The sequence below is a fragment of the Bidens hawaiensis genome, unplaced genomic scaffold (genome assembly GCF_021521415.1).
Source record: "Bidens hawaiensis isolate Kalapana, Puna unplaced genomic scaffold, B.hawaiensis_p1.1 tig00032105_1, whole genome shotgun sequence".
In the NCBI taxonomy this organism is placed as follows: domain Eukaryota; kingdom Viridiplantae; phylum Streptophyta; class Magnoliopsida; order Asterales; family Asteraceae; genus Bidens; species Bidens hawaiensis.
Window position 1 is genome coordinate 97,040 of NW_027495448.1, and position 14,530 is coordinate 111,569.

Below are 14,530 nucleotides of genomic sequence, written 5' to 3' on the forward strand. Positions count from 1 at the left end.
TCAAGATTTGCTGGAGTTATTATGTCTTGGTTATGTTTGATCGTCTATTTAAAGGTTGATCCCATTAATTCCTCAATATTTTTGTTTTCTTTTCTAACATTCCCCCTCAAGGTGAGTAATGTGATTTCCGATACTCAACTTAACTAGACAATCGCTGAAGATTCTTTCATTGGCCGCTTTGATTAATATATCTGTGAGTTGGTCTTCAGATCAGACAAACGAAAGCTCAATTATCTTTGTTTCTATCTTTTCTTTGATGAAGTTTCTATTAACCTCCGCATGTTTAGTAAAGTCATGTTGGACGGGATTTTCTGAGATTTGGATTGATGCTCGATTATCACACATAATTCTGCTAGTCATGGCTGGAGGGAAGCCGATCTCAATTACGAGTTTTCGCATCCATAAGACTTCTTCTAGTCCTCTGGCTATCCCTCAAAGTTCGGCTTCAGCATTTGAAAGAGCTACTATCCTTTGTTTTTTGCTCTCCATGTGACTAGGTTTCCACTAATTAAAGCAAAATAACCCGAAGTTGATCTTCGATCCTCTACATCTCCTTCCCAACTGCATCTGTATAAACATGGATCTCTAAATGATTGTTTGGTTTGAAGAGAACCCAGTGGCCTAATGTTCCCTAAAGTTAACTTGTGGCTAACACATGAATTTGCTGGCAACTCCAACTGCATAGGCTATATCTGGGCGAGTATGTGAAAAATATATTAATTTTCCTACTAACCGTTGATATATTTCTTTGTCAGCTAGTTCTTCTCCTTATGTCATGAGAAGCTTATGATTCACCATCATCGGAGTCACTGTATTCACCATCATCGGAGTCACTGTAGGTTTGCCATCCTTGTCTTTGAAAGAATATCTAGAATATATATTTTTTTTAAAGATAAAGATCTCTTGTTAAGATCTGAGCACCTCAATTTCAAGAAAGTACTTCAAGTCTTCTCAAGTCCTTCATCTCAAATTCTGCAAACAAATTCTCCTTTAACTTCATCATTTCTTCCTTATCAACTCCAGAATGATCATGTCATCCACACAAATAATTAGACATGTCATAAGTTCGCCTCTTCGTTTGAGAAATAGAGTATGATCTGAATTGCTTTGGTGGTACTGATATGCCTTCATTGCTAGCATAAATCTTCCAAACCAAGCTCTAGTGGATTGTTTTAGCCCATAAAGAGAACTCTTTAACATACAAACTTTTTTGTCTTTGAAGTTTTTTATGAATCTGGTAGAGCCTCCATATATACTTCTTCTTTTAATTCACCATAAAGGAAAGCATTTTTCATGTCAAAATGATGAAGTGACCATCCTTTATTTGTGAATATTGAAAAAAGGACCTGGATTGTGTTAATTTTAGCCAATGGAGAAAAGGTTTTCAAATAGTCAATGTCATATGTATAGGTGTACCCTTTAGCAACCAGTCGTACCTTATATCTTTCAATTGTTCCATCAAGTTTATGTTTAATTGTAAAGATACGACGACATCCCATAGACTTTCCTGATGGAAGGATACATTTTTCCCAGTTGTCACTTTTCTTTAATGCCTGTATCTCTTCTTTCATTGATTATTTCCAACATTAAGATTTCATGGCTTGTTCTATGGTGGTTGGAATTTTCTCGGAACATATTGATGACATGAAGGCTTTAGCTTCTTTGGTAAAGTTGCCATTGGCTATGTTTGCCTTATGAAACTTAGAAGTTTTAGACTGCTTTTCTGGAGATTTTGGAAGAACCCCTTTATTTGTTCTTAGTGGTAATACATACCCCTGTGTTATTGTTTCTTGCTCTGGTTCAATAGTCTCAACATGTTCATCAACTTGTTTGGTTTCAACCTATTCAATTGTTATCTCATGGTCTTCATGGCTAGTAGTTGGAAATGAAGGAATTCAATATTATCAGAGTTGTTTTCAAGATTATTATCTGAATAAGAGTTTTTAGAGTTACTTACCTCGAACACCAGGTTGGAAGAATCTTGGGTTTGGATCATAGTGTAAAGCATAATGAACCTATTATAAACTTCCGACTGGTGTTTCAATAGATGCACCCGCCTCATATGAGAAAAATCATCTACAAAAAATAGGAAAAAACGGAAGTCCTGTCCCCTGATATGCTAAAAGTAGTCTATTAATTATTAACTAAATTGACCTAATCTAGACACTAAGTTATACTCTAAACTCTCTAAAACTCTACTAAACTACTAACTGGCAAGTGAACCGATCGACTGTAGTAAAGCTAAGTACGTCCGGATATTGAACTCACGAGACTCTTTAAATTAAGTAAACTAGCTAATTAGACTGACTGACATGACTATTTAATTTATATTGTTGGGGTGGGGGGGTACTAAAATACTAAATTTAAACTAATTAAAACTAATAAATAGAACTGGACACGACTTAACTTAGGACTCGGATATAATTCAAATAATGACAAGTAACCACCTAGGCTAGAATCCATAATGCATTAGTTTTTAAATAATTGGAACATGCTATGTTATGGAACCGAGATCTTAAAGTATTCATTGAATGGGAAACCGAACAAGAACCTCGACCCTTCTCAAGGAGGCACCTGTGGAACCCTAATAAGTTATTAAAATTACCGATTTAATTAGGCTCCCTCACGGTTGCTAATTTATTTTATGACAAGTACCTCTATACAAAATCCTACCTCGCAGCGCCGACTTCAAAGGTAGTTTAATGAATTCACTTGACTAGATAAACAAGGCAAATAATCCAGACCTAGACGGACTTCTTACGAAGAACTAAATCTAGCAATTTATCAACCAAGACCTATCACATAATGTATCACCTCACAGATATTTAGACTACCAGCACACTTAGATCTAATTGATTAATTAATATTGTTTCTATGGTTTTATTGTAGATCATCCACAACTAGTCAAAAACACATAGTAGATGACCTAACTGAATCTTATTATATGAAACACATTAACCTAAGAATTTTTGAAACAATAATACTCATCAATCAAACTTAAGCACACACATGCATCGAATGAACAACATGAAACCTTTAACTTAGTCATAAGGTCATAAATAAAAACACAATCCAAACTAAAATCAAACATTTACAGTAGTTCATCATAAAGCCTAGGCGGTCTAGAACGTTTTAGCCTAGCATTGTGTGAATCAAACGAAAAACAAAAGAAATTCATGGTGAACATCATAATAAAATAGAATACAAAAGAATTAGAGTGATAAAACCCGTGTGTGTCTTTGATCCTGATTGAATAGCACTTCACCGAACGATTCCTAGTCTTCCAAGCCTTCAAGACCTTCAATCTTGAGCTACAAAAGTCTCTAAAAATGGATGTGGTCATGTGTTATCATTAGGGTTTGGATAAGCATCATTATATAGGAGATTAAGGCCACAAAACCCTTCAGATGGTCGAAACTTTAGGAATTTTGGGCTCTCTATGTCGCACGGAGAGCAAATAGGGTCAACTCGCATGATACCGTGCCCAAGACAACAAAACCGGCTTCCCTTATACAAGACGCGTCGCGCAGCCTTCTTGGCTTGGTTGGCCGAATGACATATGTGGCCTGCTCATTCTGTCTCGTTTTCTGTGCTGTTTGGTCCGGTTCACTTCTGGGTCGTCCCGGTTCTCAGTGTTTGCTCGTTTAGCTTTGATTATTGCTCTTTTCAACACCTTTTATGTCACGAGACCTACATAACATAAATAAGTTAGCAGCTAGTATACAATTTCTAATTGAAAACAAATGAAAACTAATAAAATATGATGCAAACTATATAGGGGGAAACATGTGTATTTAGCAGTATATCAAATATTTCCACACTTACTCTTCTTTTGTGCCTGAAAAAGACCTATTCAATGGAATCATAATCAGAAAACTGATCTTAAAAACATATAGATTATCTTAAACCTCAAATAAACATAAAACCACGATTACCGATATTGTTGTCTACTTAAACCCAGCCACCAGCTTTTCAAGCCCCAACGCACATTAAGCAATTATGTTCAAGTAATATCAGAAACCTATGGGTCTCACATCTTAAGAGTTACAGATCCACTTACCCCATCTCAAGCATAATAAAGACAATTTAAAACCGGGTTGAAGGAGACTGGTTCAACCTATCACCGTAAGCTAAGGACCCCTTAATGGTAAGAAGAAAATACACTTAGATGGAATTATGAATGATATGTCAAATGAGGTTATACGAGAATGCGCTAAATATTATTAGACTTTATCCTATGTATTTCCTAAGAAAATATTTATTGACAAAAAACCTTAAGCCCTAATAGTGTATCCTCAGAGTTATCATCCCCAAGGTAACACGTAAACTCTCAGTCCCGTCTAGTATGTGCACTTTGGTCTATTTTTATATTATTGAGAATGCTTCTTTTGAATTTTTACAATACATAGCTTTCTCTCTCTTTTGCTTTTTGGACCAATTCTCGGAATATACTTATAACTTTCAAAACATACTTTTTTTTCAACCTATACATATATAACTAAAAACTAAAGCGGAGAGCCACGACTCTTTATTTAGTTTCAAAAATGAAGTTGTGCTAATTTAAAGTACATTCAGTTCTCACCACCTCAGGGTATTGTCACACCCCGACTAGCAATTGCGGAAGCGTAAAACGGGAATGTAACAGACACCTCTGGTATCAACCACATTGTTTATAAAGAAATATTACAAACTAATTAATAATATATTACATCGTTCTAACTTCGTTTACAAACTAGGTGATAAAAATCAAAACTAGTCCGTTAACTGCTTTACTTCTTACTAGCATTTTTGGATCAATTTACACTGCATCGATCACAGTCGAAACACGTAGCACATAAGCAATCTACTCCAATTTTCTTAACACCTGAAAAACATGTTAAAACGGGTCAACTACAAATAGTTGGTGAGTTTCATAAGCTTCAACTAAATCAGTTATGCGTAACCACAGCAATCATAGTTTGTATGTACCCATGTATGTATGTACGTTATATGTATGTGATGAATTTATGCTAAATCGCGGGTGAAACCTCGACTGTTCATTTGTACCACTTGGCTTCCACTGCCCACGTCTCCACTGCCCACGTTATTCCCATGGCCATCATAGACCATGTTATTCCCATGGCCGTCACAGACCATGTTATTCCCATGGCCTTCACAGACCACGTAATTTCCATGGTCTTCACAGACCACGTTATTCCCATGGCCTTCTCAGACCAAGTTATTACCCAATTTGCTATGCCTAACACTACATAGCGTGTCTGTATAAGCATATAGTCATATGTAATTACATAATGTTTCGGCATTCGTAGCAGCTCAACTTAACTTATCAATCAACAATACTATTCACATTCTACCTGTTCGTAGTTAATCATTGTGTTTGTGGGGACTTCTCGTGTATTAATACTTAGTTAATTCACATCATGAATCGTTTCCAAAGAGAGAGATGAATACAAACATGCTTTTCACCCCAAAATTTCGTAAAACATTTTAAAAGAGGGGTCATGAAACTCACTTTATAGTATGTACTTAGCATGGTATCAGTTCACGGTAGGGGTGAGCACGGTTCAGTTATTAGGCAAAACCGAAACCTAAGTAATCGGTTAATTGAATATGCAAACCGTTCGGTTTTCGGTTTTCTGGATTTTTAGTTTTTGGTTTTTCAGTTAATTTCGGTTTCGGCTCTGTTATTTTCGGTTTTTTTTTTCAATTATGTGTTGACATTGCAAAAAAAAATGAATATGCATATTTTAAGCTTGTATAAGAACGTGTTAGAGTACCACAGTCCACATATATATTGAATTTAAAAAAACAAAAATAGGCACATGTTACGCGGAATCATACGAATACAAAGTTGCTAAATAGAGTTTAAAAGTTAAAAAACATTAAAAGTTTAGTTTCGTTCTTCATTCATCATCTTATTTATTTATCTTAAAAGTTTAGTGCATTCCTCATCATCTTGATAATCTTTATCATCATCAATCGGTTCATTTCAGTTTTTTTCGGTTTTTTAAAAATGAATAACCGAATCGAAACCTAAATTTTGGTTTTTCAAAAAAAAAAAATTAACCATCGGTTAATGCTTCGGTTTGGTTTTTTCGGTGCGGTTTTTTCGATTAATTCAGTTTCGATTCGGTTAATTCGGTTTTCTGCTCACCCCTAGTTCACGGTTAGTTTCACTTGTTATCCCTCAGTTCCTAAAACCAATATTATAATAATATTAATATTTTAATATTATTATAATCTTCATACTAAACTGGGCTGTATATATAGTCTGGATATAGTTGTCATGCCCAAAACATGTCAGTAGTTTTAGATTGTGACGTTGTTCAATGTGTAATGTTTAAAATCGAACTTGGCTCAGTTTTACCGTTTCACGTGCTGAGCCAAGTTGATCATTTACGCGTTTAAGAAATATGTATGATCACATAAACTCGAGTAAGCGTGTTGGTTGATAAAATGATTAAATTTATAAAGAAAAATCATAGTTTAGATGTCTGGATTCGCCACTTGGCTTATTTCCGTTTATTCAATATGGTTTGGCGAAAAGCGCGCACAATTCATCCGAATTGTCCGGATTTCTCACAAAATGTTTGGTTTTATTCGATTAACCCAACAATATGATATTTGATCACTCTTGATGTTCTGATATTCTAACAGGTTCGTTAATCACAAACCTGTCGATTTTTATCAAAATTGAATTTGTTTAACTTTCAAATTAGCACAACTAATTATCTGTTTTTTTCTTAAATTACGAAAACTTATACACATACTCATTAATATATGTAGATTTTAATAAAAATATTTCTGGAAATATTTACTGATTTATTAATTTATATAAATTCATTTTATATGTTATTTTTAACCGATAAATCGTCCATTTATAACAAATGATTTCTGAAAAATCTGATAAATTTTCTAAGTGATCCAAATAACTTCCAAAATACCCTTTAAGATTTCGAGAACTTAACGATTTTGCTAAATTACCTTTTTGAGCCAAAAACAACCATTAAAACTCGAATAAACACGAATCCAGAAACCATAGCTAGGCTTCTTCAATTGATCCCAAAATTTACATGTGATCATTTGATACATTACTAGAGTTCTCCACAAAATTTCATAATTTTTCAAGCATTTTAAGTATTTTTCCCAATTAAACGCTAACAAACGGTAATAAATTCGCCAAATATTCTCGGATTATCAAAAAATTACCAAATTTGGACAGGGACTCATTCATATGGTCCCTTAAAAGTTTCACAATCTAACAACAAGCACGCCACAAGCTATTCTAAAACAGCCCCTAAACAATACTTTTGCGGTTTTCAACTGTTTCGACCCTTTTCTCGCTTGTCCGGGTTCTTTATATCATAAAACCAAACATGTATCATCAATAATCCGGTCTTAAAACAAAGGGTTTTGGTTAGGGTTTCAAACCGAGTTTTTGAACCGTAAAAACGCGATTTAAACCTCCTAATCCTTGTTTATGGCCAAAAAAGTTATTGATTCTGATTACTAGCCATGTTTAGGATCAAAATATGTTTATGGATCATTTTTAGGGTTTTTGCAAGGTTAGATGTAATTTTTGGTAATCAAAGTTTAATTTTTAGGTAACAACCATGTTTAAACAAGCTTTATATGACCAAAAGTTTTTGTTTTACCTTAGGGTTGGCTGGGGTTTTTGAAGAAGCAAGCTAGCAGCTGCAAAGTGACCAGATATTTTGTGTTTAAACTTGCTTAGGAAGTTATAATGAAATAATATATAAAGGGGTGAAAAGTCCAATATGGTGGCCACAAGTAATGGGGGTCCCTTGGACCCCTTATGTGGCTATTTTGCCTTGTTTTGCGTGCCATGCTTGAAATCTTGTGTCCAGATTTGTTCGAGATCGGTTTTTGGCAAGAAAAATAGATCGGGTGTGACAAAAAGCGCGAAAACGAGGGTGTTTCGTCTAAATTTTGTAAATTAATAAAAACATACCATTTGGTTGTAAAAATACAAAATATTTTCATGGATCGCTTAAAACATCTCAAATAAGTGTTTTGTAACTCTTTTTCGGCTTAACGGATGATACGATGCTTGTTTTGGAACTAGCTTTCGTGTTTAAGGTCATAGCGTATTGTTAAACGAGTATCTTTTCGTTTAACTGGTTTGCTATGTACTAAGGCCATAATATCAATATGTTAGCTTCTAATATATGTATATCACTTATAGATGGTAATACTCTCTATGCTTTATCGAATTTCAGCTTAACTATCCCCCCTTAGGATGAGAACCCACAAATTCTATGATTAATTAGGTATATTAATAATATGCAATGGGAAATCTTTCAAAACTAGTTGGGCCTTCCAGCACATCCCAAGCTTAGTATGTTTTGTATATATATTATCTCTTATATATTAGTAATTTGAAAAATCAATTCTCGATTTTCTACCATTTTCCATTTTAGTGCAAAAACTTTATATTCAATGGACTTTTTTTGAAAATATTTTAAATTCTTATTTTTTTTTAAATGAAACTAACTATGACTCATATATCATTTCCCCACATCTAAATTTTGCATTGTCCTCAATACAAGGATAAGGACGACTTAAAACAAAATAAAGAAAATAAAAAACAAAGTCAGACTACAAAACTAAAAGGCTAAAAATAAAAACAAGATAACAAATACAAGAGAGATAACGAAAAAGACTTAGTTGGTAATATGGGTGAAATATAATGACAAAGTCTTCGTTCTATAGTTGCCCTCCGTCTTTGGACGTGCTCAGCAAGCAGTACCTCTTTCTTTCACACACGAACGAAAGCGGCAAAAATAAATCACAAAATTTCTAATAATTCATCTTATTAAACAAACCAATTTGATAGATATTATGCATTTAACGAGTTTTCCAAAATTCCACACTAAACCAACCATCCCAACCAACAGACAAGATTAATAAACAGTATATAAATAATACAAAGTATACAGTTCCGCTACTAATCCATCCCCACACTTGTATTTTTTACTATACTCTTCCTGGAAATTAACCCTTCTTCTTGATCAAACTCCATCAGTCTTGCAAAACTTAAAAACAAAAACAAAGAAAAACTACAATAAACTACATTAGTGACCCGACAAGACTCAAGATAAAAATAAAATAACTAAATAAAAATAGTACAAAAATATTAACGCTACACTTGAGTTTCACTCAAGACACTCTGCTTTGTGTTTTACATGGTTGTCCGAGTGGAGCTTCCTCCACCTTGGTTAAACTCAAGTGCCCTCCAAGATAATGCCTCACGAGACGACCAATCACCAATCTCGTTTCTCTTCTTTCTAACTCCTCGAATCTCCTCGAACTTCCGCTTTCCCGGCTTCTCCCCTGGCCCTGGATGTAAAACAACTTCACCACTCACTCTATCACACTCCATCATCTCTCGATAGCTTTCAGCCTTTCTTTCATCCCACCACGCTAACTGTGACGAAACAAAAATAATCAATACGAGGATCCATTCCCGAGATAAATGAATCTATCTTATAAACAGGGCATGGATCAATGGGACCGTCTTAACCACTCGGGTGTCTCATGGATTTTGCAATATAAGTGACACTCTCGTCACCGGCTTTAAGAGTGATCTTTCCTTCAAAAATGTCAAGTAGTGCCTTAGCGGAGCGTAAGAATGGATGAACTAAAATAATAGGAACTCTTTCGTCGGCCTCCATATCAAGAACAATGAAATCTATGGGGAAAACCAAATTATCGACTTTAACAAGTTCTCTACGATTCCCCTAAGATATTTGACAGAGCGATCGGCTAAAGATAACGACATGCGTGTTGATGTAAGTTCTCCTAGGCCTCGCTTATCATATAACGAATACATCATTAGGGTTATGCTAGCTCCTAGATCTGCCTATGCTTGGCACGTGGTGTTTCTACCGAATAAACATGGAATAGTGATGACGCATGGATGGTTAGTTTTTCCAGTAGTTTATTAAGAACCACCGCAGAACACCCTCTGTTCAGTGAAATGGTCTTGAGCTCCTCTAGTCTATCCTTTGGTTTAAGAATATCCTTCAAAAATTTGGCATGTTTCGGCATATGCTGGAAGGCCTAGATGAAAGGTAGGTTAGCTTTTAGTTGCTTGAACATGTGGAGTAAGTTCCCATATTCTCTAGTGAATTTATGTTGCTTAAGACGGGCGGGATACGGAATGCGAGCATGATCTATGATGAGTGATGGCCTAACTTCTATCGGTTTCTTCATCACGCTTCCTCCAACTTGGGGTTCACTGGTTGGTGCGCCACTTTCTGGGCCTAGCCTAGTTTGCACCCTCCCAAGAGTCTCTATATCAATCTCCACATCTACTAGCTCATCGTCCTCCTTTACCTCAACCTCTTTTCTAACTAACTCCGGACCTAAAACCCTACCACTACGAGTTGAGATTTCTTTTAATTGAGCAGTCGGATTAGGTTGAGCGTTCCTTGAAAACTGACCTAAGGGTCTCTCATCTAAACAACGTGCTATATCACCTATAGACCTTTGAAAATCTAGAAGTTTGGATTGATGATTCCTTAAGAGCAGGTCATGATCGGCTAAGGTTTTCTGATTGGCCTGCTCCTTAACAACTAGCTGTGTCAACAGCTCCTTTATTCTTTCTAACCCACTACTCGACCCCTGAACACTATTAAAACTCTGACCATTCGGACCCCCACTAAACGACTGATCCCGCCCCCGTTAGAATTGTAATTAAACGGGAAACCAGGATGTGCACTGGAAGAACGCCAATTATAGTTATTATTATTAATTTTATAGTTGTTCCAATTTGAATTATTATTTCTATTAAAAGCATCTGGAACCCTATTTTGACCTCCTATAAACACTACATGCTCCTAACTCATCATCGGAAACTCTAACGTACCATGCCCCTTCTACACAACTCACACTTGTCCACCTTAGCTTTTATTTCTTTAATTTCTTGGGTTAAATTTTCTAGAGTAGTAACCACACTAGTATCCAGTGTGACTGGTGCATGCCTCGAACGGATGAGGTTGTACTAGTGACAGGAGTGGAAGTCCTGTTGAGTGGCCTTTGCGCATGTTCTAACTAGGCAAAACTCTGGAAAAGATCATTACACTCGGCGGCGTTCTTCTTCCCCATAAGGTGGCTCCTACTGACGTATTGAATCGGGCTTTAGTTTCATAGTTTAGACCGTTATAGATTTTTTTCAACGAGGGCCCATTTAGTGGGACCATGCTCAGAACAACGAGATAATAAGTTTTGGAATCGCTCCTAAGCTTGGTAGTATGGCTCATTTAGCTCTTTGTATAAAGAGTGGATCTGATCGTGAAGACGGGATGCCTCAGTAGGCGGAAAGTATTTGTTTAGAAATGCGGATCGAAGCGCCTCTCAAGTGGTGAATGTGCCGGTCGGTTGCGATTCGAGCCAAGTGGCGGCCCATCTCACAAGTGAGAATGGGAAAGGTGAAGGAATATGACATCTTCTGTGACACCATGCATCTTGAATGTGTTTAGAATGCAGGTGAGGCGAGAAATGTGTGCGGGTGCGTCTTCGTCCTTGCGCCCATGAAACTAACAGTTTTGAGTAATGACGATCATGATGTGTGATGGGATCTACCATCAGTTTGGGTTAACGATTTTGGGAATAGTGATGGGGCAGTGGTTTCCGATGGAACCCTCGAAAGCTTGTTGTTGGCCATTTGATGATCTGAAACTTGCCTAGGGCTAAGTGGTAGTGAATTATGTGGTGATGTCTTGGGTGTATAATCAAAATTTAATGAATCTGAAAACGAAAAACCTGAACCTGATGATGAACTAGCCTCAGACTTCAATAGAGTAGGTCTAATATTTCCTAGTGGAGGTCCTTGTGATCGAAGATATGGCATAAACCTATAAAACAGACAATACAAAATGAGTATACTATACTAAAATACTCGATAAAATATATAAAATAAAATAAAACTAATTAGACTCCTGCGACTCAAAAAAAATAGCACCTATGTGTCAAGCAAATCTAATCAAAGCTAATGAACGCAATCGCCAAGAGTCACCAGTAATGGCACCAAAAACTTGATGTGCTAAAAGTAGTCTATTAATTATTAACTAAATTAACCTAATCTAGACGCTAAGTTATTCTCTAGACTCTCTAAAACTCGACTAAAATACTAAACGGCAAGTGAACCGATCGACTCTAGTAAAGCTAAGTAACTCCGGATTTCGAACCCACGAGACCTCTTTAAACTACTATTTAATTTATATTGTTTTAAGGGGGGGTTACTAAAATACTAAATTTAAACTAGTTAATAAAGCTAGACATGACTTAACTTAGGACACGGATTTAATTCAATTAATGACAAGTAACTACCCAGGCTAGAATCCATAATGTATCAGTTATCAAATAGTTGGAAAATGTTATGTTATGGAAAAGTATTCACTTAATGGGAAACCGAACAGGGCCCTCTACCTTCTTAAGGAGACACATATGGAACCCTAATAAGTTATTAAAATTACCGGTTTAGTTAGATCCCCTCACGGTCGCTAATTTAATTTTATGACAAGTATCTCTATACGAAATCCTACCTCACAGCGCGGAAATCAAAGGTAGTTTAATGAATTCACTTAACTAGATAAACAAGGCAAATAAATGAAACCTAGACGGACTTCTCACGAAGAACTAAATCTAGCAATTTATCAACCAAGACCTATCACATAATCTATCACCTTACAGACATTTAGATTAGCAACACACTTAGATCTAATCGATTAATTAATATTGTTTCTATGGTTTTATTAAAAATCAACCACAAACTAGTCAAAAACACACAGTAGATGACCTAACGGAATCCTATTATGAAAGACATTCACCGAAGAATTGTGAAACAATAAAACTCATCAATCAAACTTAAGCAAACACATGTATTGAATGAATAACATGAAACATTTTACTTAGTCATAATGCCATAAACAAAAACACAATCCAAACTAAAATCAAACATCAACAATTGTCATCATAAAGCCTAGGCGGTCTAGAACATTTTTGTCGAGCATTATTGAATCAAACAATACACAAAAGAAATTCAAGGTGATCATAATAATAAAATAGAATACGAAATAGTTGGGGTGATAGAACCCGTGTATCTTCGATCCTGATTGAATAGCACTTCACCGGATGATTCCTAGTCACCCAAGCCTTCAAAACCTTTAATATTGAGCTCCAGAAATCTCTAAAAATGGTTGTGGCCGTGTGTTATCATTAGCATTTTGATAAGTCTCATTATATAAGAGATTAAGGCCACAAAACCCTTCATACGGTCGAAACATTCTGGAAATTTTGGGCTCTTTGCGTCTCATGGAGAGCAAGTAGGGTCAGCTTGACACCGCACCCAAGACAACAAAACCGGCTTCCCATATACCATATACACGTCGCGCGGCCTTCTTGGCTTGACTGGATGTGTGATGTAGCCTCCTCATCCCGTTTTTTTTTACGTGTTGTTTGGTCTGATTCACTTCTGATTTGTCACGGTTCTTAGTGTTAGATCTTTTAGCTTCGTTTATTACTCTTTTCAACACCTTATATGCCCCGAGACCTACATAACATAAATAAGTTTGTAGTATACATTTTCTAATCGAATACTAATAAAATATTACAAACTATATAGGGGAAAACATGTGTATTTAGCAATATATCATCCCCCTTTAACTATGGTCGGACCCCAAACATTGGAATGAATTAACAAAAAAGGTAAACCCACACTAGTGTTAGTTGGTTTAAATTTTTTTTCTATGGATTTTGACTAGAATACAAGTTTCACAATTTAACATACCGTTGAAAGGGAAGAGTTTAAGGAAGAGATGCAAATAACCGGTGGACAGATGCCCTAGTCTTCTATTTCAAAGTCATGTTTCCCTATAAGTTGTCCCATGAGAAAAGCATCACATTACCATGCCATGTCACCTCATCCACATAATATAATCCTTGTCGTCAGTGCCACACCCAATGATCATCCATATCCTGATGTCTGTAAGATTCAAAAAAGTGGAATGCATTAAAACAATGCAATTAAGTTCTTCTGTAACATGGCTAATCGATTGCAATTTCAAAGTTGGTGAAATCTCAATAGTTCCCCCCTTTTCTACACCCATCATTCCTCCATTTGCGGTTTGGATGCGTATCTTCCTTGGTTTTGAAGACGAGATAAATCTGATAATTCATAAGTCATAGTATCAGTGGCATCACAATCAAATATCCAAATATCATTACTTCTTTCATAATTTGTTGCCATGCTAACTTCTCTAACACTCATATAAGTTTCAGGGTAATTTTTTGCCATGCTTGAAACTTATGAGTTTTCTAATAAATTAAGCATTTTTGGGCTAAAGAACTTTCTGTTGATAACTGAATTATTTGATGGAGAGAGGTTTGAAATGGTAAAAGTGAAATATAGGGGCTTGAGATAACATTCTCAAACCATATACCTGCATCCTCACCCTATGTTTCTTCAATAACGGTCGCAAAGCAACCCGCAATCTCCTCTTCTTTC